Source organism: Tenrec ecaudatus, unplaced genomic scaffold (genome assembly GCF_050624435.1).
Source record: "Tenrec ecaudatus isolate mTenEca1 unplaced genomic scaffold, mTenEca1.hap1 Scaffold_529, whole genome shotgun sequence".
NCBI classification, from domain to species: Eukaryota; Metazoa; Chordata; class Mammalia; order Afrosoricida; family Tenrecidae; genus Tenrec; species Tenrec ecaudatus.
The window spans coordinates 204,815-231,220 of NW_027459443.1; the positions used below are offsets into that span (position 1 = coordinate 204,815).

The following is a 26,406-nucleotide window of genomic DNA, read 5'->3' on the forward strand; positions in this document are numbered from 1 at the left end:
ATAAAGATGCCCAGCCATGGAACCCCCCTGGAGAGGGCCATGATGAGCTGGAGTGAGCTCTACAGGAGTGGGATTTTTTACTGTGGATATAATCCCACCTGGGCAGAGATTTTCTTTGTGACTTAAAGAGGCTGTACCTTACACCAATGACTTGGCTGATACAAAATGATTCAATTCAACACTGAAGCAAACCAACTCCAAGGGAAGAAGGCAGCTGCCATGCAGAGAGCTCCAAGGACCACCAACCATGGAGGTTATTGAAGCCAAAACAAGAATACCGCCCACCAGCCCTCAGCCCCCAGGGATGGACAAAGAGAGCGTGCCCATCAAGCTGGTGCACTGGCATGATGCTGTCAGCCTCCGGTGCTGTGAGAACATTGACTTTGGTGTGTTAAAGGCACCCACTTGCGGTATGTTTGTGATGTCAGCGTGTGGAAACTATGGCAAGCCCCCCTCCCTGCCTCACAGCAGCAACGCCTCGGCATTAAAACCCTGTGCCTTCTGTGGCGCTTGCCAGCTGTGAGAGGGCAGGAAATGCCCTTGGCTTTTCTGCTCCTTGTTGCGACCTCCCTCTGAGGCAGGGAGCAGAGGATTTGAGGTTGGAATCTGTTTTGTTTCATCACTACCCTTTGTCATCTCTCTGAACACTTTCATGTGCTCCTCACCAGTGCTTCGCCCTCTCTATCACCAAGCCATGTGCTCTTTAAAACATGCACACACACACACACACACACACACACACACACACACACCTAATGTTCACATTTTGAGGCACATTTGTCTTTAATTCACTATTAATAACAATAATTATTCAAAGCCACTTTACCATCTGAAAAGAAATCTCTATGCATACACTTAGATCATGGATGCCAACTGCCTTCTTAACATTTCCCAATGAAATATTCAGCAGCGATTATATTAAGCCTGAAGCTGTTCATCCAGTTTGTGTTAATCAAAACAAAAACAAGAGACGAAGGGATCCAAAAGGACATGTAAGATCATAGACTGAAAGTAGCCCCATCGAGCACCAAAGGCTTGTCCAGAAGGGCAGAGCCACAGGTAAAAGCTACATCTCTCTGGAGTTGCTGGCATTTAACTAGATGCAAAATGTCAGCGCAGGAAATGGCTTGCCCAATGCAAATACTAACAAGGGAGGCATGTGTTCCTGTGTAAATGGAGCTTTAGCCAATCCGGGCCTTCAGGATCCAGCTCCCATCGCAGCATCCACGGGAAGCACCAGGGGAATGTTCCGTTTGCTTATTTTCCCTCTCTTTGCTTAGAAGAAAAAGAGCCTTTGTGGCCTAGTGGCTACAAGTTGGGCTGCTAATTGCTATATCAGCAGTTTGAAACTACCAGCTGCTTTGTGGGAGAAAGATAAGGCATTCTGCTCCCATAAAGAGTTCGAGTCTCAGACACTCACAGGGGCAATTCTACGCTGCCCTATAAGTTGGCTGTGAGTCAGCATGGATTCGATGGCAGTGAGTTTTCTAAGAGTAAGAAGTATCTAGGGGTGTAAACAGTTAATGAGCTCTGCTATTAAGGGAAAAGTTGTCATTCCCAACCCACTTAGAGGAGCTGTGAAAGAGAAGCCTGGCAATCTTCTTCAGAATCCTCGGCCATTGAAAAGTTTATAGAATGTATTGACCTAGGTTGTTAAATAGATCCAGGTATATGGTGGAGCATACAGGGACCAATGTCATAAAACGGGGTGGGGGTGGAAAAAATCTCTGAGACAGATGCAAAAACTGTGAGGGAATGAGTTGTTGAGCCTGGGGGATCAGGACCATCGTCTCTGGGATTTTCAAAGTTCCTGAGCAATCAGGAAAGGGGCAACAGTTGGTCTCTCCCCATCCAGAGGACAGCAGAAGAGGAGAACTGATTGGGCACAATGAATCAATGACTAGTGACTCAAGCAACGATCACCCTCCACCACTGGAGACCAGAAGAACTAGATGGTGCCTAGCTCTCACTATCGACTGCTATGAAAGAGATCACATTAGAAGGGCTTGATTAGAGTAGAAGGGAAATGTGGGGCAAAACACAAAATCATGATTGTCGCGCGCCAGGTCTCGCCAGCAAGAAAAGACGCACCACAACAGGATTCTTCCACAAGCATTTAATTTTTCATAATGCGGTAAAAGACCCCGAAACCCCAAACTACTGCTGCTTATATATGCTCTATGGGGACCTGCTGTGCCCTGATTGGTGCATTTGCCAAAACCTCATGCATGGATTGGTGAGTTCGCCAGAACCTTCGTTTGCATACTCCAGGGTGGAGTTATGACTACGTCATCTCAGCATCGCGCATGCGCTAAGTGGTTGTTTATCACTTAGTTGGACCACCGCCCTGACTGCCCGGCGCCATCTAGTAATGGCGGCGAGAGCTGCGGCTACCCACATCAAGAGAGCTGTGGCTTCCCACATCTCGCGAGAGCTATGGCTTCCCACATCTCCTCCTTTCTTTTTTATTTTAAGCCTAATCCATCGATCAATTCCAGAGCCTCCAGCAGCTCCAAAAGATCAAGATGGATATAAAGTCCATCGATCCATCCCGGAGCCTCCAGCAGCCCCAGGAGATCAAGATGGATATAAAAACCCAAATCTGGTCACCCTAATGTGTGCAATGAGCAAAGCTCCACATGGTGCAAGGGCTGACCAAGATCCAATTTCTGTCACTCTTCCCAGTGCAATGGGACAATTCCCTTGGGGTGCAGGAGCTGACAACTTATGGGGGTTAATTTTCTCTTAACAAAGAAAGCCAAAGATCATGGGAACCACCGCGCTCAATCGCTAAGAGCGCCTGCGTGATGATGACTTTGTCACGTTTTTGCTGGGCTTTAAGCTTGCAGAGCAACCATAGCAACAACACTCCTCCACAGCACATTATTGCAGCAAATGTAAACACCCCCACCCACTCTTTAAAGTAGGAAAAGGCAGTAGAAAGCCAAGAAGTAAAATCTCCAACAGTTATGGGTTTCATTCTTGTGCCATTAAGAGTCGTAGTCTGCATCCGGAGTTGTTCTTGAAGTTCTTCCAGCTCAGCTGTCCATTGTCCTGTAAGATACTGGGATATATTCTTGCTGCTAAAAGAAGACTCATTCAAGAATTTTAAAGGTGTTATGCACAAATTAGGTGCTGAAGAAACACAACTTAATTGCACCATGCTCGTAAGAGTATCCACTTGGTGTTGTAATAAATCAACTCTCTGGTTCACTAACAGTAAACCAGACATTAATCGAGCATCCAACATATGGACTGTAGATAAAGCTTCTGATGTAGATTGCGTAATATTGCTAATGACATTTGCTGTCATTACTTGATTAGACATAGCCAATCCTGCTGTAACCGCTGCTGCAGCTGAGATAATAATAGCTGTAATAATTGCTGCGGTAATGCCAAAATCTCTTTTATATCTATAAAGTGTAGCAATAGGAAAAGTATTGGGATCTGCTTCAACCGGTACAGGTATCATAGTGGGAATCTTTACTATCAAGGCAAATGGCTCAGAGCCATTCCAACATTCAGCAAGCCAACACTGACTGCTAAAGCTATTACATGAAGCTTCCCAAAATGTATCATTTGCATGACTAAAGTTGAATGTTAACAGAAAGAAAAATGGGGGCTGGACACAAACAGGTGATGGCTGAAATTGCACTCTTGATATATTAACCATAGTATTTACTTTCAGCCTCTTTGTAGTGGTATTGTATACACCAGTGACATTGTATAAAGTATCATTAATTCCAAACATTTTTGCAAAAGGAGTTACTATCGTAGATGCTCCACGTTGATTATATACCATCCATTCATACCATGGCCAGGTATTATCAGGACCAGTGGTATTAGTATTACTATTCCATTTTGCTTTACCTAAAGTCGGAGTCATATCAAAACCTGGTATAATAGGGTTGCTCCGATAATTTGGAGACTGACATTGAGTAAAAGTAGGCGGAAAACTTTTTTCAGGTGAGCAACTAGGTAATATGACACATCTGGTCACATAAGGTGGCACTACTGATCCATTAATGGGCCCAGAGGGCCTGGATCCTTCACGAATCACCATAAGTGTTGTTGTATTTACACGTTTTCCTTTCTCAGAGGTGCCACTTCCACCTGTAGCACCTTGTGCAACTTTCATAAGGGTGGATATAATATTATTAAATGTAGAGTCTCCAGAAGGATCCACCCAATTGACTAAAGATCCATTTCTTACATATATACAAGGTGCACTAGTATTGATGGTGGTAAAACACAAACTATATGCCAATGTAAAATTGCTTGCATTATATACTTTAGGAGGCTCCCCTCTAGGCGTAATACATGGTATTCCCAAATCACATTGCGTTGATAAGAATAAGGGTAATATTGACGCATTCGAGTGTATGGGAATAGGTACAGGCCAAGTTTTAGCTATGGCCCATAAAAAAACTCCTTTAACTATTGGGGTCCATATTACCATCAGTATCAGCAACATTATTAGGTTGATCATCGTCTTCTTCATTCTTCCTGCTCGCACGATCTTCATCCTCCTTAATTAATCTCACCAGTCTCTCTGGCACCCAGATGGGGTTTTCTTCTTTCTGTGGAAAAACACAAATTGCTCCCCTGGACCTGATTAATATGGGGTCCGGGCCATACCATTTGTTGTCTAGGACATTTTTCCATTGGGCCATTTCCTTTGGTGGCTTTGGCCATTGTCCATGTCTGTCTGCAGCTGATTGGCCTTTCTCATCCAGATTTAAAAAAATTTCAGTTTCTCCCTATTGAGTAAGATGCTGGCAGTTGGTTTTTCATATATGTCCCTGATTTCACTGAGAATTTCCCTTCGATTCCTATTTTTTAGTATTTGTATCTAGAATGGCTGTTAGATATTATCAAATACCTTTTCTGAATCAATTGAAATGCTCATGTGGTTGTTTTTCTTTTTTATATGGTAGATCACATTCATTATTTTTCTCATTTCAAACCATCTTTGCATCCCTGGAACCAATCTCACCTGCTGTGGTTCTTTTGCTTAGCTTTTTGATAGATTGTTGGATTCTGTTGGCCAGGATTTTGAGATTTTGCCCCTATATTCATAAGGGATATTGGTTTACAGTTTTGTTTTGTTTGAAATATTTATTTCTGTTGACAAATAAATGAAATTTTGTCTTAAAGCATGGTGCAGCATGGGTAACAATGTTCACTCACGGTACTCACATGTGGGTGTATCTGCATGTGGGCGGACCCACCTAGAGACAGATAGAGGAGCGGTGTCTTGGTTCCTAAGAACATTGGTAACACAGAAAAATATGAGAAAAAAGACAAAAAGGATGGTAATAGAAATAAATTAATAAAATATCTATTAAAGGCAACAAAAGAGAGACAATGGGAAGAAAACATAAAATTTAAATTTACAAGACATATTTTTGTTTTAAATTCTATACCATTGGCTAAATTAATTACACTATCAATAAAATTGCCTTATGCCCAAGGGGATGATTGATAATGTTCTCTAACAGAAAATAACAATTATATCTCTGAGGTGAACCAGAGCCAGATGAACCATAAATATGTGAATGGATTTTGAGCTTGCACTTAATTCTAGCCTCAATCTAAGTACAATTAGTTCTTATGAAATGGCCTTATTTGATGCTCGTCCTCATGGAGAAATCACTCAAGACATGAATGCTATAGGAAAGTGTAATGAAGAAACTAGATGGTGCCCACCTATCAGAAAAAAATAGCCTCTGGGGTCTTAAAAGCTGGTCTTAAACAGCCATCTAAGTGAGGGATCAACTAAGTCCATGTGGAAGAAGCACACCAGCCTGTAAGATCCTAGGATTTTAACTCATGAAATTCAAATCTGAAGGAGGGAATGATATCAGCTTCAATTATGAACACCTGGTTTTAAGGTTGTGGATAACATTTGCAAGCTCTGGGGAATCCTCTCTGACCAGAGCCATGGGATGTGAACAGCCCTGTTATCAGACAGATAGCATTGTAAAATTGGTTATTGCAGATGTATTTAAGTTAAAATTTATACATCTCCCTTTTGACTCATTTTAAATATATTCCAGTTCTTTTAACCTCTGCTTTCTTTTCTAGAGCTTTTTTTAATCTGTTTTTTTTTTGTTATTGTTGTTAGGCTTTTAAAAATACATTTTTCTGTATATGAAATCCAGGATAACTAAATCTATATAGACAATGGTTTTGGGGGCTATGGCAGGGGAGGTTGGGGGAAATAACATGAATACAATAAAGAAAAAATGTTCTAAAATTGATTGTGGTGATAATGATTATTACAATTTATCTTAATATAATTGAGCTATTGTATGACATGTGAGTCATATGCCAATAAAAGTGTTTTTGTAAATGAATTAAAACAATTTTTCCAAGCTGTTCTCAGCCTGCTAATTGTTTCTGTCTTGGAAATTTCAACGACAATATGTTCCAGTGTTTTCTTTTGGGATCTGTGGTGTTTTGGGTTCTCTCTGCTTCCTGGAGAATTATTTTCTCCTCCTCTGTTCTGTTAAGGAAGTATTATTCCGGAATTTCTTATATGGATAGAATCCCACTTCATTCTTATGTTTTCTTCAGATTCTTTTGTTCTTTTAGCTGATTGTATCACTCATAAATTGGAGTTAAGAGATATGCCTTCAAACTCACCAATTCAGCTTTCCATTTCTTCAATTCTCTTACTCTGTTCTTCTAAATTGTTGCCTAATTCTCTTATCTTAATATTTTCTGCATTTCTTTTTAGAGGTTTTTGTTGAAGATATCTAGCTTTTCTATTCTGACCATTGTTCTCGCAAACTCTTTGTTGAAAGTACATGACAACATTTTTCTGAATTCAATTTATGATAGTTTCAGAGCCTGTTCTTTTTAAGAAAATTCCTTGAGATCTGAGTGTTGTTCATTTGTTAATCCTTCTTCTGATGAATCAGGAGTGACTGCTGCCACTGCAGCATCGTGGCCGGGTATTACGGTTGGGAGGGCTGCTAGATTTTGTGGGAGTCGATGACTTTGTTGAGTAGTGCCAGAAATGAATAATAGAAGAGGGACGGGGGAGGGAAAAAAGGCTTTGGGCAGTAAAAGGCTGTACTAAGAAAAGTTGGGAGGGGGAGGAACACTGTACTTGAGTGTATTCTTCCCTAAGGCCAAGAGCTTCTTAACATAGTCCGTCAAAGCACAGGCAATCTTCAGGAAAACTATCATGGTGCCAAGTTTATCCTTGGGATAGCCTAGGCTGGTCCTTTGGGACCTATGCTCCGGGAACTGTGCAGGCCAGCTTGCTTGGAGAGCTGGAAGCCACATGGGACCTGCGTGCTTATTACACGTGAAGCTTTGGACCCTGCTCACAATGATAGTCTTTGAGGAGTGGAGCTGGGTTGCTGTAGCCAGCAGTGCAGAATGGAGCTACAGATGGGTAGCAGGAGACCACTGGGCGCCTCTTCAGTGGACCTGCTCTTTCCTTCCCTTCTCTGCTTGCTCCCACAGTCTCTGATATATGGAAGCCTCCTTTTACTTCACTTTCAAGCCATTGTCTGAGATCACAGGCCACCTGTCTTTTCTTAGGGCCTAGTCTATCCTGGTTGTTACATAAGGATCTACCTGTGTGTATGTGTTCAGTTGGACATGTTCTAGTCCCCTTTCTTTAATGTTTTTAAAAGTTTCTATAGAACTGGTGTCAGCACTTCTGAATTTTTTATGAAATATCCCAGTGAAGCCATCTTGCCATGGACTTTTCTTTTTATATATATTTTTGGTCTTTTTTGAAGGGGTGGAGCAGGGGGTTAATCACATTCTGAATTGCTTATTTCATAATTACTCTGCTTAAACCTATTTCTATTCATATTAGTTTAGGTATGTCGTATATTTTCAGGAATTTGTCCCATTCATCTGCACTTTCAAATCTGTTGCAGTTCTTTTTCATAGTGTTATGATTCTTTATTCAATGAATATGTTGTGTTGTCTCCAGATTCATTTCTTTGGATTATTTGCCCTCCCCCCCCCCCAGTATATCCAGTAGTTTATTTCAGTGATCCTTTTCAAAGAACCAACTTCTGGTTTGATTGATTTTTTTTCTGTTGTTTAACTGTATTCTATTTCATTTCTTTCTCACTGGTATTTATTATTCATTTCAGCTAGTATCTTTGGCCTCTTGCTCTTCCTTTCCTTTTTGTTCAAGTTTTCATTTGAACAATTGATTTTCATCCATCTTTTTAAATATGGGCATGTATTGCTATGAATTTCCCTCTGAGAATGGTTTGTGCTGTGTCCCAAAGGATTTGGTATGTTGTGCTTTCCTTTATATTTGATACCAAGTATATTTTTATTTCACTTTTAATTTCTTACATAGAGAAATTGTTTTCTAGTCGTACAATATTTTATTTTGGTATAATAATAATTATTCATTTTTATTCTTCCTGTGATTGATTTCTTACTTCATACCATTATGGTCAGAAAGAATGCTTTGTATGATTTTAATGTTTTAAAACTTGAGATTTGTGGCCTAATCTGTAGTTGGTTCTGGAAAAATTATCCTGTGAAAATGTCTGCTGATGATGGATGGAGTGTTCTAAGTTAAATTGGCTTATGATTTTCTTTATGTTCTTAATGTCCTTATTGATTCACTTTTTAAATGTTCTGTCGAGAACTGAAATTGAAGGTTTCAAATCTACAAATATTAATAGCGGCACTGTAATTTTTTTTCTTTGATATTAGTGTTTGTGTCATGTTTTTGGACAGGTTAGGTGAATATATGCTAATAATTGTTGTATCTTCTTGAAGTATTAGCCCTTTTATTATGTAATAGCCTTTATCAGTATGACCACACTCCTTTTTTTGGGTGCTGGTTGCACGGAACATTTTTTCCATCCTTTATTTTCAGTCAGTTTGTGTCCTAATGTGAATGTGTGTTTTGTGTAGGTAACAAAAGATGAATCATGTTTTTTATCCAGTCTATCACTCTGCCTTTTGTGTAAATATTTTGGCTATTTACATTTTCTTCATTCTTTTAGCTAATTGGGTTTTGAGTTTCTTTTATCTGGTTTCTCTTTTTATCAATTTTCCTGTTAATTTTTGTATTTAGCATCTTTTGTTATGAGCTTTAATTCCTCTTTACATATTCTCTTAGTGGTTACTACAAATATTATACTATACAACATGCAATTACAGTAACATTTAGCATGCAATCAACAATGAATGTGAAATATTAAGTATTCCTGGTTTACTGTTCCCTCTCCTTTTTCTGTTGGTGAACCTCCAGTGACAGTAATGTACACCCTACATCCAGTAGTCGTAATATGTACTTATTTTCTGAGATCTCTGTCTGACTCCTTCCTCCCCCTTTGTGTACATTTGAGTGTTTGATTAATGTTCTTTCCTTTCCATTTAGAAAACTTCCTTAAGTACATGTAGGGCTGGTCTGGTATTGCCAAATTCCCAAGGCTTCTGGTTATTTGGGACTCTTCTTCCCTGTTTCAAAGAAATGCCTTGACTTAGTGCTTTTCTGTTGTTTCCTTTTTAATTAAAGTAGGGCGATGCCATCTATCGGTTGGCGTGTGTCACATATTGGTATAAGGAGCCCTGGTGGTGCAGATTGGTGTGATACTGCTAACCACAAGTCAGCAATTCACATCCATCTTTCTCTGTAGGGGAAAGATCAAGCTATTGCTCCCATAAACATGTACGCTCTCAGAACTCTAGGGTAAAAAAAGAAACCAAGAAACCATGGGGAGCAGTTTTACTCTTCCCATAGGGACACGAACAGTCAGAATCAACTTGAAGGCAGTGGGTTTTTACCTGTTGTTATGGAATTAAAGAATTTCCGATTTATTACCAAAGGTTTATAATTCATTACTGTGCTTAGATTTCTGGTGTTCAAATTGTGCCAGACAGGTCAACCTATCTGCTAAGTTTTTGCACTGCACCATCATTGTTTTGGTTGTTTTATTACGTGGTTCCTGAGATACTCCAGATTTACCTTGTACATTGCTGCCATTTACCCCAGAATCTGCCATTTCTCCAATGACTGCCGGTTCATTTGACAAGAGAATGATTCTTGAGGTCGATTAGGTTACCAGATGGGCTCATTGCTACAGGGATATCCTTGCTTGTTGGCTGAACTCAGTGTCTTACACTCATTCTACAGAAGGAGAAATAGCATGACCTTTCCCCCTGCGTAGCGCCCATTCTTTTCCAAATTTTAGCGTAAAGTTTCACTGTAATTTACAATGCATATTGCAAAGCACAACAACCATGCTTCTTCCCTTTGTCGCTGAATTTTCCTCCAATTTAGCTATCATTTTAACTTTCTTTCTCTTTCTCTCAGCTGGTAATCTTTGTTTTCTCGATGAGGCTGCCCTTGGCAAATATAAGATTTTAGTCAGATCGCTTTCAGTGGCAGTTTTTACTGCTATTGTGGACACTACAATGGATTTATCAAATGTTCTTTCTCTTTAAGCATCATTTCAGCTTTTTCTTTTTTTTCCCAACTGTCCATCTTGATTTTCCTGGTGAGGCTGCCTTTGATAAAAGGAAATATAAGATGGTAACCCGCTATCTTTGGTTTGATACTTTTTTCTGCTGTGTATTTTGCTGGACACCATAATGGCTTTCTGTGGCCTCTGTAAGAAACCCAGAGTCCTTTGTTCTTAATGCTGTGATAGACCTTAGTGGACTTGCTACTTCACAAGACTTTCCCCAGATTCCTTATCACCTTCAACATCCACAGCCACCCACTTAAGCAAGTGATAACTTAAAAACAGTAGTCTGACTTCCATCCTTCCAGAGAGCCACCAAGTAGACGTGCTAAGGCCCTGCTGCTCCAGCTCAGGCTCCACACATCTCTACCAGTTGTAATGGACTATGCTCCTAGGTTTTGTGTTACTAAATCTCAAGACAGAGAGACTTCGACTCGGTGTATATCAGGCATCAGCTTTCTCACACTGCTGAGTGGTAGGGATGTGTCTAAAGGAGTCCTAGTGGTACTTAGTGGCTATGTTTGGGTGCTGTTAAAATCTAGGTCAGTCGTTCAAACCCATCAGCCAGTCTGTGGGAGCGAGATGAAGCCGTCTGTTCCTGTAAAGATTTTCCACCTCAAAAACCGAAAGAAGTAGTTCTCTGCCCTATATGGTCGTTGTGAGTCAGAATCAACTTGTTATCAGCAGTGGACATTTTCAGAATACCTATTTGGAATATAAGAAGAACCACACAAGAAGCAGGCCACCAGATAAATATGACTGTGGATGCTGCTTCCAAGATCCGTGCTGCCCAGTGGAAAGGGAAATGAGCTGCAAGTGCACACAGTTGACGCATCCCACTGCCGACTGCGAGGCTGGCAGTTTGAGTCCACCCACATTGAAAGGGATATTGAAAGAAAGACCTGGTGATCTACTTCTGAAAAATCACCATCGAAAACCCTGTGAAGCACAGTTCTACCCTGACACCCATGGGATTGGCAGTACTACTCAACCGGGTGCCTAGCAAGACACCATTCTTTGTGGGATTTTTCCTATTTTAATTACCATCCATTGCTTTTTATTTTTTTAATCATTTTACTGAGGGCTCGTACAACATTTATCACAATCCATACGTACATCCATTGTGTCAAGCACATTTGTACATTTCTTGCCATCATCATTCTCAAAATATTTCTTTCTGCTTGAGCCCTTGGTATCAGCTCCTCCTTTTTCCCCTCCCTCCTAACCCTTCTCCCTCATGAATCCTTGATAAATTTATAAATTATTATTATTTTGCCATGTCTTACACTGTCCAGCATCTTCCTTCACCCACATTTCTGTTGTCTGTCCCCCAGGGGGTGGTTACATGTAGATCCTTGTGATCAGTTCCTGCTTTCTACCCCTCCGTCCCTCCACCCTCCCTGTTTCGCCGCTCTCACCACTGGTCCTGAGAGGGTCATCTGTCCTGGATTGCCTCTGTTTCCAGTTCCTGTGTGTACCAGTATACATCCTTTGGTCTAGCTGGATTTGTAAGGTAGAATTGGGATGATGATAGTGGGGAGGAGGAAGCATTGAAACTAGAGTAAAGTTGTATGTTTCATCATTGCTACACAGCACCTTGACTTGCTCATCTCCTCCCTGTGACCCTTCTGTGAGGGGATCTCCACTTGCCTACAGATGGGCTTTGGATCCCCACTCTGCACTGCCCCTCATTCACAGTGATAATAATATTTTTGTTCTTTGATGCCTGATACCTGAACCCATCAACATCTCATGATCACACAGGGTAGTGTGCTTCTTCCATGTGGGATTTATTGCTTCTCAGCTAAATGGCCTCTTTATTTTTAAGCCATTAAGACCCTAGGTGCTATATCTTTTGATAGCCAGGCACTACCAGCTTTCTTCACCACATTTGCTTACGCACCTGTGCTGTCTTCAGCGATCGTGTTGGGAAGGTGAGCCTTATGGAATGCCAGTTTAATAGAACAAGTGTTCTTGCATTGAGGGAGTACTTGAGTAGAGGCCCAATGTCCATCTGCTACGTTAATACTATAAATATATGCACATAGATCGATTATTTCCCCATTGTCATATATAAATATGTTTGCATATGTACATGCCTGTATTTAGACCTCTATAAATGTCCTTTGCCTTCTAGTTCTTTCCTCTATTTCCTTTTACTTTTATCTTGTCCCACTATCATGCTCAGCCTTCATTTGGGTTTCAGTAATTCCTCTCAGTTACATTTCCCTTGAACAAGCCCTACCAGGCCTTTTACACCCTCCTCATCACTGATTTTGGATCACTTGTTATTCCATTGTCCCTGGGATTTATTAACACCACTTCCTTTCCCCCACCTCTCCCTCTACTATGTCCCCTGGAACCTTCGGTCCTGTTGTTTTCTCCTCCAGATTGTTTATCCAGACTCTTTTATCTAGACAGACCTGCAGAGATAATACTATGCACAAACCAAGACAGAGCAAAACAAAGCAACAAAAAAGAAAATAGTTCAAGGTCTATTGACATTTAGGAGTGTTTTCTGGTGGAGTCTGATGGAGTGCCACACCATGGCCCCAAAGTCTATTTTTGGTATTCCCTCGAGACGTCCTTGCTCTGCTCCCCTTGCTGTTCTGTTGCACGCCTTTAGTGTTTTGCCTCGGTGTGGTGGGGTCTGATCAGGCATAATTCCCTCACTGTGTATCCAGTGTTGTCCCCTATAGGGCTATGGGCCAGTGAGGGATGTCATGTCTCATAGTGGGGTTGACCATATGGCCCTCTCTAGCTATTGGCTGCTCTGAGCAGGGATATCATCTTCAAGTCTTGGTGGGCCAGGATGTGCTCCACTCTCTCTTCCTCCCCCCTCATTTGCTCCTGTGTGCTCTGATCAGACATGTCCCTCTCCCTGAGCTGTAGCTTCAGTGCTGCCCCTAAGGTAAATTCTTCAGGGGGCAGGGGTGGTTGTCCACATAGTTGGGATTGGGGCCTGTCTCTCAGACCCCTCTACTGGTTCCCTGCTTCATGCCAGTATGTTGCATTCACATCTTAGAGCACCGCTTTGTAGTCTGGTCCCTCTTTCCCTGAGAAGATATGAATAATACACTCCCCTTGGGGGAGTTAGTGCCCTGTTCCCCAACTACTCATTTGTTTTTGTTTTTTCTCTCTTTCCCCTTCCTTTTTAGTTGTCTACCATATGTATTCCTGGATTTGGTCTGGTCCCTGCCATACTCCCTGAACCTGAACCCAGGAATGTTTATATACAATAGTTTTTTCCCTAAGCCCGTTTTGCACTTTTTTTTTTTAAGCTTTCCTCATCAGACTCATATAGTACTTCTCATTTTCTGCTTGGCTTACTTCGCTTAGTATAATTTCCTCCAATTCTTTCCAATGTGCTTCATGCATTCATCATTACTTTTTTTCTTATTTTTTTAATCATTTTATTGGGGGCTCATAGAATTCTTATCACAATATATTCTTGATCCATTGTGTCAAGAACATATGTACATTTGTTGCCATCATCATCCTCAAAACATTTGCCTTCTATTTGAGCCCTTAATATCTGCTGCTTATTTTCCCCCTCCCTCCCCACTGTCCCCTACCTCATGAACCCTTCATCATTAATAAATTATGATTATTTTGTCATATACTACACTGTCCGATGTCTCCCACCGCCTTCTTCTCAACTGTCCCTCCCCCAGGGAGGAGACTATATGTAGATTCTTGTAATCAGTTCCCCCTATCCACCCCACATTCTCTCCATCCTCCAGGCATCGCCACTCTCACCACTGGTCCTGAATGAGTCATCTGTCCTGGATTCCCTGTGTTTCCAGTTGCTATCTGTACCAATGTACATCCTCTGGTCTAGCCAGATTTGTAAGGTAGAATTGGGATCATGATAGTGGAGGAGAGGAAGTATTTAAGAACTAGAGGAAAGTTATATGTTTCATCGCTGCTACCCTGCACTCTGACTGGTTCATCTCTTCCCCACAACCCTTCACTAAGGGGTGTCCGATTGGCTACCAATGGGCTTTGAGTCTCCACTCTGCACTCACCCACATTTTCAATGATATGATCTTTTGTTCCTTGATGCTTGAAACCTGATCCCTTCGACAGCTCGTGGTCACACAGGCTGGTGTGTTTCTTCCATGTGGGCTTTATTGCTTTTGAGCTAGATGGCCACTTGTTTATCTTAGAACCTTTAAGAACACAGACGCTATATCTTTTGATAGCTGGGCACCATCACTTTTCTTCACTACATTTGCTTACACACACGTTTGTCTTCATTGATCGTATCAGGGAGGTGGGCACCCATTGATATGATTTTTAGTTCTTTCATGTCTGATAACCAGTCCCTTCTGCACCTTGTGGTCAGACAGGCTGTGTGCTTCTTCCATGTTGGCTTTGATGCTTCTCAGCTAGATGGCCGCTTGTTTATCTTCAACGCTTTAAGATCCCAGACGCTTTGATAGCCACGTACCATCAGCCTTCTTCACCACATTTGCTTATGCACACATTTTTCTTCAGCAATCATGTCGGGAATGTATGCATCCTGGAATGCCAATTTAATAGAACAAAGTGTTCTTGCATTGAGTAAGTGGAGGCCTAATTGTTTTATTAGGAGTTCACACAACTCTTATCACAATTCATACATACATCAGTTGTGTAGAGCACATTTGTACATTCATTGCCCTCATCATTCTCAAAACATTTCCTCTCCACTTAAGCCCTTGGCATCAGGTCCTCATTTTGTCCCCTCCATCCCCGCTTCCCCTCCCTCATGAACCCTGGATAATTTATAAATTATTATTTTGTCATATCTTGCCTTGTCCGACATCTCCCTTCACCCACTTTTCTGTTGTCCACCCCCTAGTAACAAGGTCAAATGCAGATCCTTGAAATCGATTCCTCCCTTCCAACCTACTCTCCCTCTACGCTTCTAGTAGTGCCACTCTCACCACTGGTCCTGAAGAGATCATCCACCCTGGATTCCCTATGTTTCTGGTTCCTATCTGCACCAGTGTACATCCTCTGGTCTAGCCAGACTTGCAAGGTAGAAATCAGATCATGATAGTGCAGGAGGATGAAGCATTTAGGAACTAGAGGAAAGTTGTATTTTTCATTGTTGCTACATCACACCTTGACTGGCTTGCCTCCTCCCCTACACCCCTCTGCAAGGGGATTCCGGTGACTGACAAATGGGCTTTGGATCTCCAATCTGCACCCCGCCCCCCCCCCACCTCATTCACTATGGTAAGATTTTTTGTTCTGATGATGCCTGATACCTGATCCCTTCAACACCTTGTGATCGCACAGGATGGTGTGGTTCTTCCATGTGGGCTTTGTTGCTTCTGAGCTAAGTGGCTGCTTGTTTGCCTTTAAGACACCAGACGCTATACCTTTTGATATCCGGGCACCATCAGCTTTCTTTGCCACATTTGCTTATGCACCCATTTGTCTTCAGCGATCATATCATGGAGGCAAGCACAAAATGTTATGATTTTTTGTTCTTTGATGCCTGATAACTGATCCCTTTGGCACCTTGTGATCACACAAGCTGGTGTGCGTCTTCCATGTGGGCTTTGTTGCTTCAGAGCTAGATGACCACTTGTTTATCTTCAATCCTTTAAGACCCCAGACGTTATATCTTTTGATAGCCGGGCACCATCAGCTTTATTCACCACATTTGCTTATGCACCCGCTTTGTCTTCAGCAGTTGCGTTGAAAAGGTCAGCATCACAGAATGTCAATTTAATAGAAGAAAGTATTCTTGCATTAAGGGAGTACTTGAGTGGAGGCCCAATGTCCTTCTGCTACCTTAATACTAAACGTATAAATATATGCACATAGATCTATTTACCCATCCTCATATATAAATATATTTGCATATATACATGTCTTTATCTAAACCTCTATAAATGCCCTTTGTCTCCTAGCTCTTTCCTCTATTTCCCTTGACTTTCCTTCTGTCCCACTATCATGTTCAGTCCCGACCAGGGTTTCAGCAAATCCTCTTTGTTACATTACCCTTGATCATGCCCTACCAGGCCTCCCAGCCCCTCCTCACCACTGATTTAGCTCACTTGTTCCCTTGTCCCTGGGTTTGTTAACACCACTACCTTTTCCCCCACCTCTCCTATGTCCCTCCTGAACTGTCGGTCCTGTTGTTTTATCCTCCAGATTGTTCATCCAGCCTATCTTATTTAGAAAGACCAGCGGAGATAATAACATGCACAAAAACAAGACATAAAAATACCAAGGAACAATATACAACCAACCAACAACAATAAATCAATGACAAAAAAAAACACAAGAAAGAAAAGTTTGTAGTTAGTTCAAGGATTGTGTGTGGGCCTTTAGGAGTGTTTTCCAGTTCAATCAATTGGGGTACCACACCCTAGCCCCAAAGTCCACCTTCATCATTTCCTGAGGACCTCGCCGTTCCATTCCCTTGCTATTCTGTTGCACCCCCTTAGTGTTTTGCCTCGGTGTGGCGGGATCAGATCAGGCGTAGTTCCCACACTGTGTCTCCAGTGTTGTCCCCGGTAGAGCTATGGGTCAGTGAGGGGCATCATGTCTCATAGTGGGGCTGGCCATGTGGTCCTCTCTGTGGACAGGCTGCTCTAATCGGGATAATCGTCCTCAAGACCTGGTGGGCCAGGATGTGCTCCACTTTCTCCTCCTCCCCCTTCATCATCACCCATGTGCTCCCATCAGATATGTCCCTCTCCTGGAGCTGCAGATTCAATGCCGTCTTTTGAAATAAGTTCTTCTGGTGGGAGGGCCAGGCGTCCTCTTAGTATTTGTCATCACTGCTTTTTAGTGATGTGTAGTACTCCATTGTATGTATATACCACTGTTTTTTAATCCAATCATTTGTTGGTGGAAATTTGGGTTGTTTCCAACTCCTTGCATTCGGATTTGTACCCTTGTGGAACTGCTGTTCAGGTCCTTTGCCCACCTCCTCGGTGGGCAATTAGTTTTTTTCTCTTTGGAAACTAGCAGAGTATTGTAGATTTTAGTAATAAGGCCTTTGTCTGATGTGTCAGGCTAAAGATGTTTTCCCAGTCCGTGGGCTCTCTTATTACTCTCTTGGTGAATTATTTTGATGTACACAGATGTTTTATCTTCAGTGTATCCCACATGTCAATTTGTGACTCATGTGCATTTGTGTCCTTCCCTGTTTCTGCTATCCCATGTATTCCCAGTGCCAAAATTCTCAGATTGGTCCCAGTTCCCTTATTGATGGACCTAATAGTTTGGAGTTTTACCTCAAGGTCTGTGATTTACCTTGAGTTTATTCTTGTGCATGGAGTCAGATGAGGGTCATGCTTCATTTCTCTGCAGGTAGATATCCATTTTTCCAACACCGCTTGTTAAAGAGGGTACCTGCTTTTGATATTTTGGGGGCTTTATCAAAAGTGAGTTGTCTGTATGCTGATGATTTTATTTCTGGATTTTCAGTTCTTTTCCAGTAGTCTAAGTATCTGTCATAATACCAATACCTCCCAGTTTTGACCATGATGGCATTATAATATGTGCTAAAGTCAGGTAAAGCAAGCCCTCCCACTGTGTCCTTCTTAGGGAGTCTCTGCTAATTCTGGGCTTCTTCCCTCTCCATATGAATTTGGTAATCAGTTTTTCCATTTCTTTCAAGAAAGATGAGGGTAATTCTCTCAGGATTGCATTAAAGTTATATAGTGCCTAGGAGAGAACTGACATCTTTACTATATTGAGTCTTCTGATCGACAAAAATGGGATATTCTCCCATTTGTTGAATCACTCTTGGTTTCTTGTAATAGTGTTCCATAGTTTTCCTCATATAAATCTTTTGTTCTTTTAGTCTGCTATTTCCCTAGATATTTTAATTTGTGCTTGGCTATTGTGATGGGTACCACCTTTTTGACCTCCTCTTCTGTTATTTTAGCTGATATGTATAGCAGTCCAGTGGACTTCTGTTTGTTGATCTTGTATCCTGCCACTCTGCCCCTTTTGGATCTTTTGGGATTTTCCATTTATAAAATCATGTCATCTACATATAACGATAGTTTTACCTCTTCCTTCCCCAGATGAATACCTTTGATGTCTCTCCTTTGCCTTATGCTGCGAGCTAAAACCTCCAGTACGATGTTAAATAAGAGTGGGGACAAGGGGCATCCTTGTCTGGACCCTTTTTCTGTGGAATTGTGTTCCTCTTTTCTGCATTGACTACCATGTTGGCTGTTGGTTCTTCATATATAGCTTGTATTGTCTTGAGGAATTGTCCTTCCATTCCTATCTCCTGACGTGTCTTAAAAAGGAATTGGTGTTGGATGTTGTCGAATGCTTTTTCCACATCTATCAATATTATCATGTGGTTCTTAGAGTTTTTCATGTCAATGTGGCACATGATACTAATGGTCTTTCGTATGTTGAACTATCCCTGGTATGAATCTTGCTTGGTCATGGTGAATTACCATATATACTCGTGTATAAGCTGAATTTTTCAGCACAAAAATTGTGCTGAAAAACTGGGGTTTAACTTATACGAGGTGTAATATCTCACAGGTGATTGTCGTTCCTCCGCTGTTCATTCAAAGCCCCACTGATACTGCAGGGCTTTGAATGTTTGTTACTCACATCTAACCAATCAGAGCCATCCTATGACGTGGAAGGCTCCAATTTGCAGAAGCACCCATAGTGATTCACTTACGCTGGCAGCTGAACTGGTCAGGATGTGTCCGTGGCTGCGCTCCGTCTCTCCCCTCTGGTCTCTGTGTTAATTCACATCCTGCATTTCCCACCCTAGGCTTATACTCAAGTCATCAGTTTTTCTAGTTTCCCAGGTAAAAACTAGGTACCTAGGCTTATACTCAGGTCGGCTTATATTCAAGTATGTATGGTATTAGTTTTATATACATTTGTATTCTATTGGCAAGTATTTTGTTAACAATTTTTGCATCTGTGTTCATTAAGAATATTGGTCTGTAGTTCTCAATTCTTGTAGGATTCCTGCCCTGTTTGGGTATCATATTTATACTTGCTTCAAGAGGTTGCCGTCTTTTCTATGTTCTGGAAGATTTTGTGTAGGATTGGTGTCATTTCTTCCCTAAATGCTTGGTAGAATTGTCCTGTGAAGCCATCTGGCCCAGGGAATTTGGGTTGGTAATCCCTTGATATCCTTGTCTATTTCTTCTATTGCTATGGGTCTATTGACATTCTTGATGTTCCTCTGGGAAATTCGAGGGAGGGATTGTTTTTCAAAATTTGACCATGTCTTCCAAGTTGTTGAATTCATTGGAATACAGTCCTTCGTAATACTCTTTAATTGTCATTTTGAATTCATTAGAGTCTGTTGTAATGTCCCCTCTTTCATCCCTCATTCTTGCTATTGAAATTTGTTCCCGTCTTTCTTTGGTTAGGTTTACCCACGATATGTTGATTCTGTTTATCTTTTCAAAGAACCAACTTTTAGCAGCATTAATTTTTTCCATAGTTTTCTTATTTTCCCTCTCCTAAATCTCAGCCCTGATTTTTATTATTTCTTTTCTTTTGCTATTAGCACGATTGTGCTGTTGACTCAGCCCTAGTTGCTGTAAATTTTGTGCCAGCATATCAATCATATGGCTTTCTTCCTTTCTCAGGTGTGCATGTATTGCTATGAAACTTCCTCTGATAACTGCCTTTGCTGTGTCCCATAAGTTTTGGTACGTCTTATTCTCATTCTCATTGGTTTCTAGAAATTTCCTAATTTCATCTATGATCTGAGCCAGTACACACTCCTTTTTCAGTAGAGAGTTATTCATCCTCCAATTGTTTGCCTTGTTTTATTCATCTTCCTTTTGCTAATTTCCAGCCTTATGGCACAGTGGTCAGTGAGAGAAGTCTATATGATATCAATGTGCTTAAATTTATGCAGATTTGACTTATGCCCCAGCATGTCGTCTATCTTCGAATATGTGCTATGTGGGCTTGAAAAGAATGTGAAATATTTTGTATTTTCATGAAAAGCTCTGTAAATATATATCAGGTCAAATTGACTAATTGTAGTGTTTAGATCTCTGGCCTCCTTGTTGAGTTTCTTTCCCTGTGATATTTCTTTCTCAGAGAGTGGTATATTGAAGTCACCTACTATAATTGTTGAGGCTGTGACTTCCTTTTTCATATTTTGAAGCATTTGTTTGACATATTCAGCAGGTCTGTCATTTGGGGAATATGTTTACAATGCTTAGTGGTTCTTTGCCTACTGTTCCCTTGAGCATTATATAGCGTTCCTCATCTCTTTTTATGGTTTGCACTTTGAGGTCAGTTTTATCCAAGATTACGATTGCAACCCTTGGTTATTTTTAATTGCTGTTTCTTTGGTATGTTTTTCTCCAGCATTTGATTCTCAGCCTAGTTTTGTTTGTAGTCTTGACATGTGTCTCCTGTTGGCAGCAGATTGATTAGTTGTATTTCTAAACTAGTCTAAACTAGTCTGCTAGCCTCAGTCTTTTAATGCCTGAGTTTCGTTCATAGATATTCAGGGGTATTATTTCCATCCATGGACTCTGTGATGTCATCTTACACCTTTTGTGTTGGGTGTTTTCCCACCTCCCTTTCTTTTTAATGTAGTGTGTGTGTGTGTGTTTCATTCTTGACTTCTTTTCACCCTTAATCCAATGCTATCTTGGGGGCTGTTTTCTCTTTGTTTCCCTCTGGGTGAGGTTGTTCTCTGTGGCAGTCTCTTACTTATGCTTGGTGAGTGCTGTTCTTCTGCCTATACTGGATCGACAAGGATCCAGGCTGGGTTTCTTCTAATGTATTCTTTGAGTTTTTCCTTCTCTAAAAGACAATTACTTCTTCATCTATCTTGATCAATAATTTGGCTGTGTAGAGTATTCTTGGGTTTGCATTATTTTCCTTCAATTTTTGCAATGTTACTCAACAACTCTCTTCTCTTCTTCATAGTGTTCTCTGATACCCTGTTTCCCCGAAAATAAGACAGTGTCTTATATTAATTTTTGCTCCCAAAGATGCACTAGGTCTTATTTTCAGGGGATATCTTATTTTTCCATGGAGAAGAATGTGGTACACGTTTATTGTTTTATTAAAAGAGACCTCGTACTACCTGTCTGCTCTGACTGCGCTGCAGCCAATAGTGAGCTGCGTGGTGGTGCCCACCACTATGATCCAGAGTCCAGAGTTACGGTAGCTTCGGGGGTGCTGATTTTTGGGGAGGTCTTATTTTTGGGAGATGCCTTATATTTCAGCCCGAGGCAAAACTGTAAGTAGGTCTTATTTTGGGGGGATGTCTGACTTTTGGGGAAACATGATAGGTCTGAGCATATTCTTATTTGGGAAACTATGTGATTGCTTGTTTTTCCCTAGCTCTTCTCATGATTTTCTCCTTTTCCTCAAAGTTGGATAGTAAGTATGATGTGCCTTGATTTCTTCTTGGGTTTCAATCTGACTGGTGTTCTTTCAGCCTCCTGAATGGTTGCCAGGTTTTCATTCATTAAGCTCGGGAAGTTTTCCTCCAAGAATTTCCTCTCTGTTGCAGTTGACTTCTTTGTGGTGTCTTCCTCTGGTAATCCAATAATTCTAATGTTGTTCCACTTCATAGCATCAGACCTAGCTTTTAGGTTCTCTTCAGCTTCACTAATGATCTTATTAGATTTTTGTTCGCATTTAAAGTCTCCTTGGCTGTCCTCTAGGTCACTGGTGCAATTATCTGCCTCCTCCAGTCGATTCTCGAGGTCTGTGTGTCTGCTACTAGTTTTTGTTATCTCTTCCCTGATCTCTTGTATTTCCCTTTGGTGTATGGACTTAATCTCCTCTTTCATTTAATCTTTTTTTCTGTATTGTTTTTCTCATATCCTGTAGTACTGCAAGAAGTATTCTGAAAAATTCTTTATGTGGCAGATAAATATCTGCTTCTTCTATGCATGTCGTTCGGTTCAGGACATCTCTGCCATTGAAGTTTGTTTCTCATGTTTTTTTGTTGAGGTCATTGGGCCTGATTGCTGTTTGTTTTAGAGGAGCCAGGTGCCATTTTTCAGGGAGTCAAAGAGCACTGGCTCTCTCTGGGAGACTCGTAGGAAAGCTTCTTCGAACTGCTACAGCTAATTTCACTATGGAATTAGCCAACCACTTTATCCTCCTGTGGCTTCACTCTTTCCCTAGTCAACAAGTTGGATGGGCCTCTCCGGAGATGCTGGTTGGGTTGTTGTGGATCCACGAGGATGGTGCTTTACTGGGTGATCTCACAAGAATCCATGATGGTGTGGCCCATGACGGCTTGGGTTGTCACAGGTGGCATGCAAAGGTGCCCGCTGCAACAGGAGTGTCACAGAAATCTGGTTGGTTGCCTGCTTTGGTATAGAGCACCGTGAATGGTGGGCGGAATTTCCCTGATCAGGTAGATCACTGCGTAGGTTAGGCAGAGTTTCCCACTGCTCCGTGGAAAGCTGGTGAGTGTTTGATAAGCTTTCTTAGTCTGTGAGGCACTACAGCAGGCGGGAGGAAGCTCCCTCAGTAACGTGGGCCCACAGAGGATGGATAGGAGCTCCCCAAGGCACACAGGCAGGATTTCCCCCAAAGAAGGGGTGCCGAATTTCTCCAGCCATGTCTTAAGCACTACAGAGGACCGGCAGGTGGGCTTTTCCAGGGAAGAAGTTGGGCAGGATATCCCCTGTTGGAGTGTGGGTGGGCTTTCCCAGCTTCCGGTTATGCTGCAGAGGGAGGAGCTCGCCCAGCAGTGTTGAGTGCAGGCATTAATGCCCTAGGCTAAGGGTAGTGGTCAGGATGTTGGCAGTGCTGTGTGAGAGAAAGGGGAAGAGAAAAAGAGAAGGAAAAAAAACAGCCCACTGAGACAGGGGGATAGGGGGGAATAGAGAGAAGAGAGGGAAACTGAAGCATCAATATAAATGAACCTGATCCTTGACCATGGGGCTGGAGGGGTTTAATCCCTGCCCTGAGATGGTGTCAAACTGTGGCTGTGTTGAGATAAAGCCCCTGTGTTGCCTACAAATGATCCTGGCTCCAGCCAAGACAGTGGCCGGGCCAAGGTAAGGTGACCAGATTTTAACATTGGTATAGCGGGACACCATTGATAAAACTCATATCCTGGTGAAATTGCCACATGGCAGCCGAAAACCGTATATACCCTCACTTGTTGTGCATTCTTTCCAAAAATTGGGACTTTTTAAAAACACCATAGACACGAGAAAAAATGTTTAAAAAGCGGTACGTCTGGTCACCTTAGGCTAAGGTCAAACCCTAGCTGGCCTCCATTGTGGTAAGCCAAAAGACCCAGCTCCTTAAAACCTATTGGATCTCTGCCTACTTATCTTTCTGATGCTCCTTCTGTGACCTGGTGGTGTGGAATTTCCCTCTTAGTGACTCTCCTGCACAGATTTCTGTGGAGTTCCTCTGCTATGTGTTACTCAGTCGCCATCTTCCTGGAAGTCTCTACCATCCATTTCTTAACAGATTTTTGTGAGAACTTTTTTTTCTCTCCCACTTAAAATTAATATACTTTTCCCCTCAAGAGACTGTAATTTACCTTTGTAAATTACAGAAAAAGGGCTTCAAAAATTCATGGGAAATTCCTTTACCTTTTAATCCTATTTCCATGAGCTATTTGTGGCTCACTCATACATGTTATTCCAGTTACTATGGCTCCATAAGAAATTATCGCCAACACTTAATGGCCTAAAATAGCAATTAAATATGCTCATAGAGTTTATATTTTGTGGGAAGGAACTCAGACATAGCATAACAAACATGTTTCTTCTCTGCCCTATGATGCCGGGGCCTCAGCTACACACCTTACTGGCTAGACCAGAAATGTCTGAAAGCTCGCTTACCATGTGGCTGCCTGATGGGCCAGTTTGGGCTTCTTCACAGTTCAATGTCTAGTGTCCCTCCAGAGTACGTTTCCTAAAGGAGAAACCAGGTAGAATCATACTCCTATAGTCCCTGGGAGCACTGCTGCCGTATTCATTAGGTCTGAAGAGTCCCAAGTCCCCCATCCCCAGGTGCACAAAAGGGAAAGTGACCACACACCTCACATTCCTTCACGAAGGGATCTAGGGTCCCTGAGTAAACCGCATGGAGTGCATAGCTGACCTCTGGCTACATCAAGGAGAAGAATCCTACGTAGCTCCATCAATCAAGGCCGATTGCCACAAAATAGAGATCAGGCATGCCTCCACCCTCCATCATTCTTTACCCTTTTCTGATAGTAACTGTTTCTTCCACAGCATTCTACTTTTGTGCTGTGTTCTATAATCCATTGCACTGGTCGCACAGAGCTCACAGGCAATATTCACAATTAAGGGAGCTTTTTAGAGAACTTAATGGGTTACTACAAGCCAAGATCAGAAAACACTAAGGATACAGTCATTGGTCCACAGTATCATCTCGCCTCAATCAAGTCTTTCTCTAGTCCTTAGTCTCTGTGTTGCTCTTCAATTCTGTCTCGTGTCTCCTTGCCTCAGCCTCTGACTTTGCCTTGTTCTTTCAGTCTGTCCAGTAATTTCTGTTTCACAGCCTCTGGTTCCTCGTGTCTTTAGACAGAGATCTCATTTGTTCTCCACTGGTAGTTCTTTATCCCTTAAGTTCATGGGATTCCTCTCTGTTCCTGTTCTAAGATAACACATCCCTATGGCCAGGGAAGTGGCAACGAAAATGAACCAGTCCACTCTGTTTTGTGTTAGACATGCCCTATTTGCAAAGTCCCACCTAATCATCAATGGGAATCACAAAGACCTAGACAGAAGAGCCATGCCAAGAGACTTCACACCACGATAGTCCCACAGACAGGCGCTTCTTGCCTTCTTACCCTTAAATCTACAAGTGAGAGCTGTGTCTTGGGAGATTCGCCTCTAAACCCTGGCAACCAAGTGTGCTTTTTACAGTGCATTTCCTCAACTCCTGTGCAGACAGACCACTGCAGCCAGGTGCAGATTCAGGGCAGCCTCCCAGCATTGCCTGTCTGTCCTGCAGCCCCCACTCTATGTGCCTCATTGGGCCTCAGCCATCCATGTGGCCTTTCTGCTCTGCTGGGTGGCATTTTGTTTTAAGATGATGGCAACGCCTTGACAGTCAAAGCTGCAGAACCCTCTGGAGAAAGGACACCAGTGAGTTGCTTTTCTTGGCCATACCCCATCACTGTGGTGGACTTGCACACATTCCTGTTGAGTCAGGTGTTGGTGATCTGCATTTCTCCTCCACATTCACTTCACTTTAAAAAAAAAATTTAGCCCCTGCTATGATTCTAGTGATAGAAGGCGATGTAGGATTTAAGAAAGCTGAATTATCCCTGTCATGTTTAACTCACTGCATAGTTGGAAACTTATAGTTTGAATGTTACATGTTTGCTGTCAGGAATTGAATTTCCTTTCCACTGGGCATCCTGCAGACCCTGCGGTGCTGCATTGCTCCTTGGGCCTTGCTGTGTAGCATGGGGATTGCAGGGCCATCTCTACTCTGCTTATAGGACCTGCAGGACCGCAATGATGAGTTGCAGGCTGCGCTGGAAGGCCTACAGACATGGATGCACAAGACACAGAGTAGCCCATCTAGTTTCCGGCCAGATGGATGCCTGCCCCCAGCAGATTGCTCCGAAGGTAGAGGATCTTCTTGGGGAAAGGGTGGAGTCCTTGTTCCAGCAAACTGGGCTATCTCTCAGACCTACCCGTAGTTTGTGTCATGGGCCACTTCCAAGCATCATAGGGTATATTGAGGCACAAACACCTGCCCCAGACACACTGGCACCACCCGGCTGAGTTCCTTGTAGCTGGGAATTTATGGAAGTGGATGGGGGCTTTATCAACTGTAATGAAATGGCAGCAGTTATGTGATCTCACAATGACCTCATCAGAGGCATGTCCATCACTCGTAGATGTTCCAAAGCCACCTCCAGAGTTGTGATTAAGATGAAGGGACTTGGTGGTGAGGTTTCAGCATAGGCTAGAGACAGAGAGAGTGAGGGTATGTGACA

General features: G+C 42.1%; 1 long non-coding RNA gene across 1 annotated transcript in view; it reads left to right on the top strand.

The window, feature by feature from the left end:
• Positions 1–26,022, top strand: part of LOC142436646 (uncharacterized) — a 180,374-nt gene extending 154,352 nt beyond the window's left edge. The window contains exon 3 of the long non-coding RNA XR_012782056.1: positions 25,903–26,022. This is a non-coding gene — a long non-coding RNA (uncharacterized LOC142436646). The remainder of the gene's footprint in view (positions 1–25,902) is intronic.
• Positions 26,023–26,406: the final 384 nt, after the last annotated feature.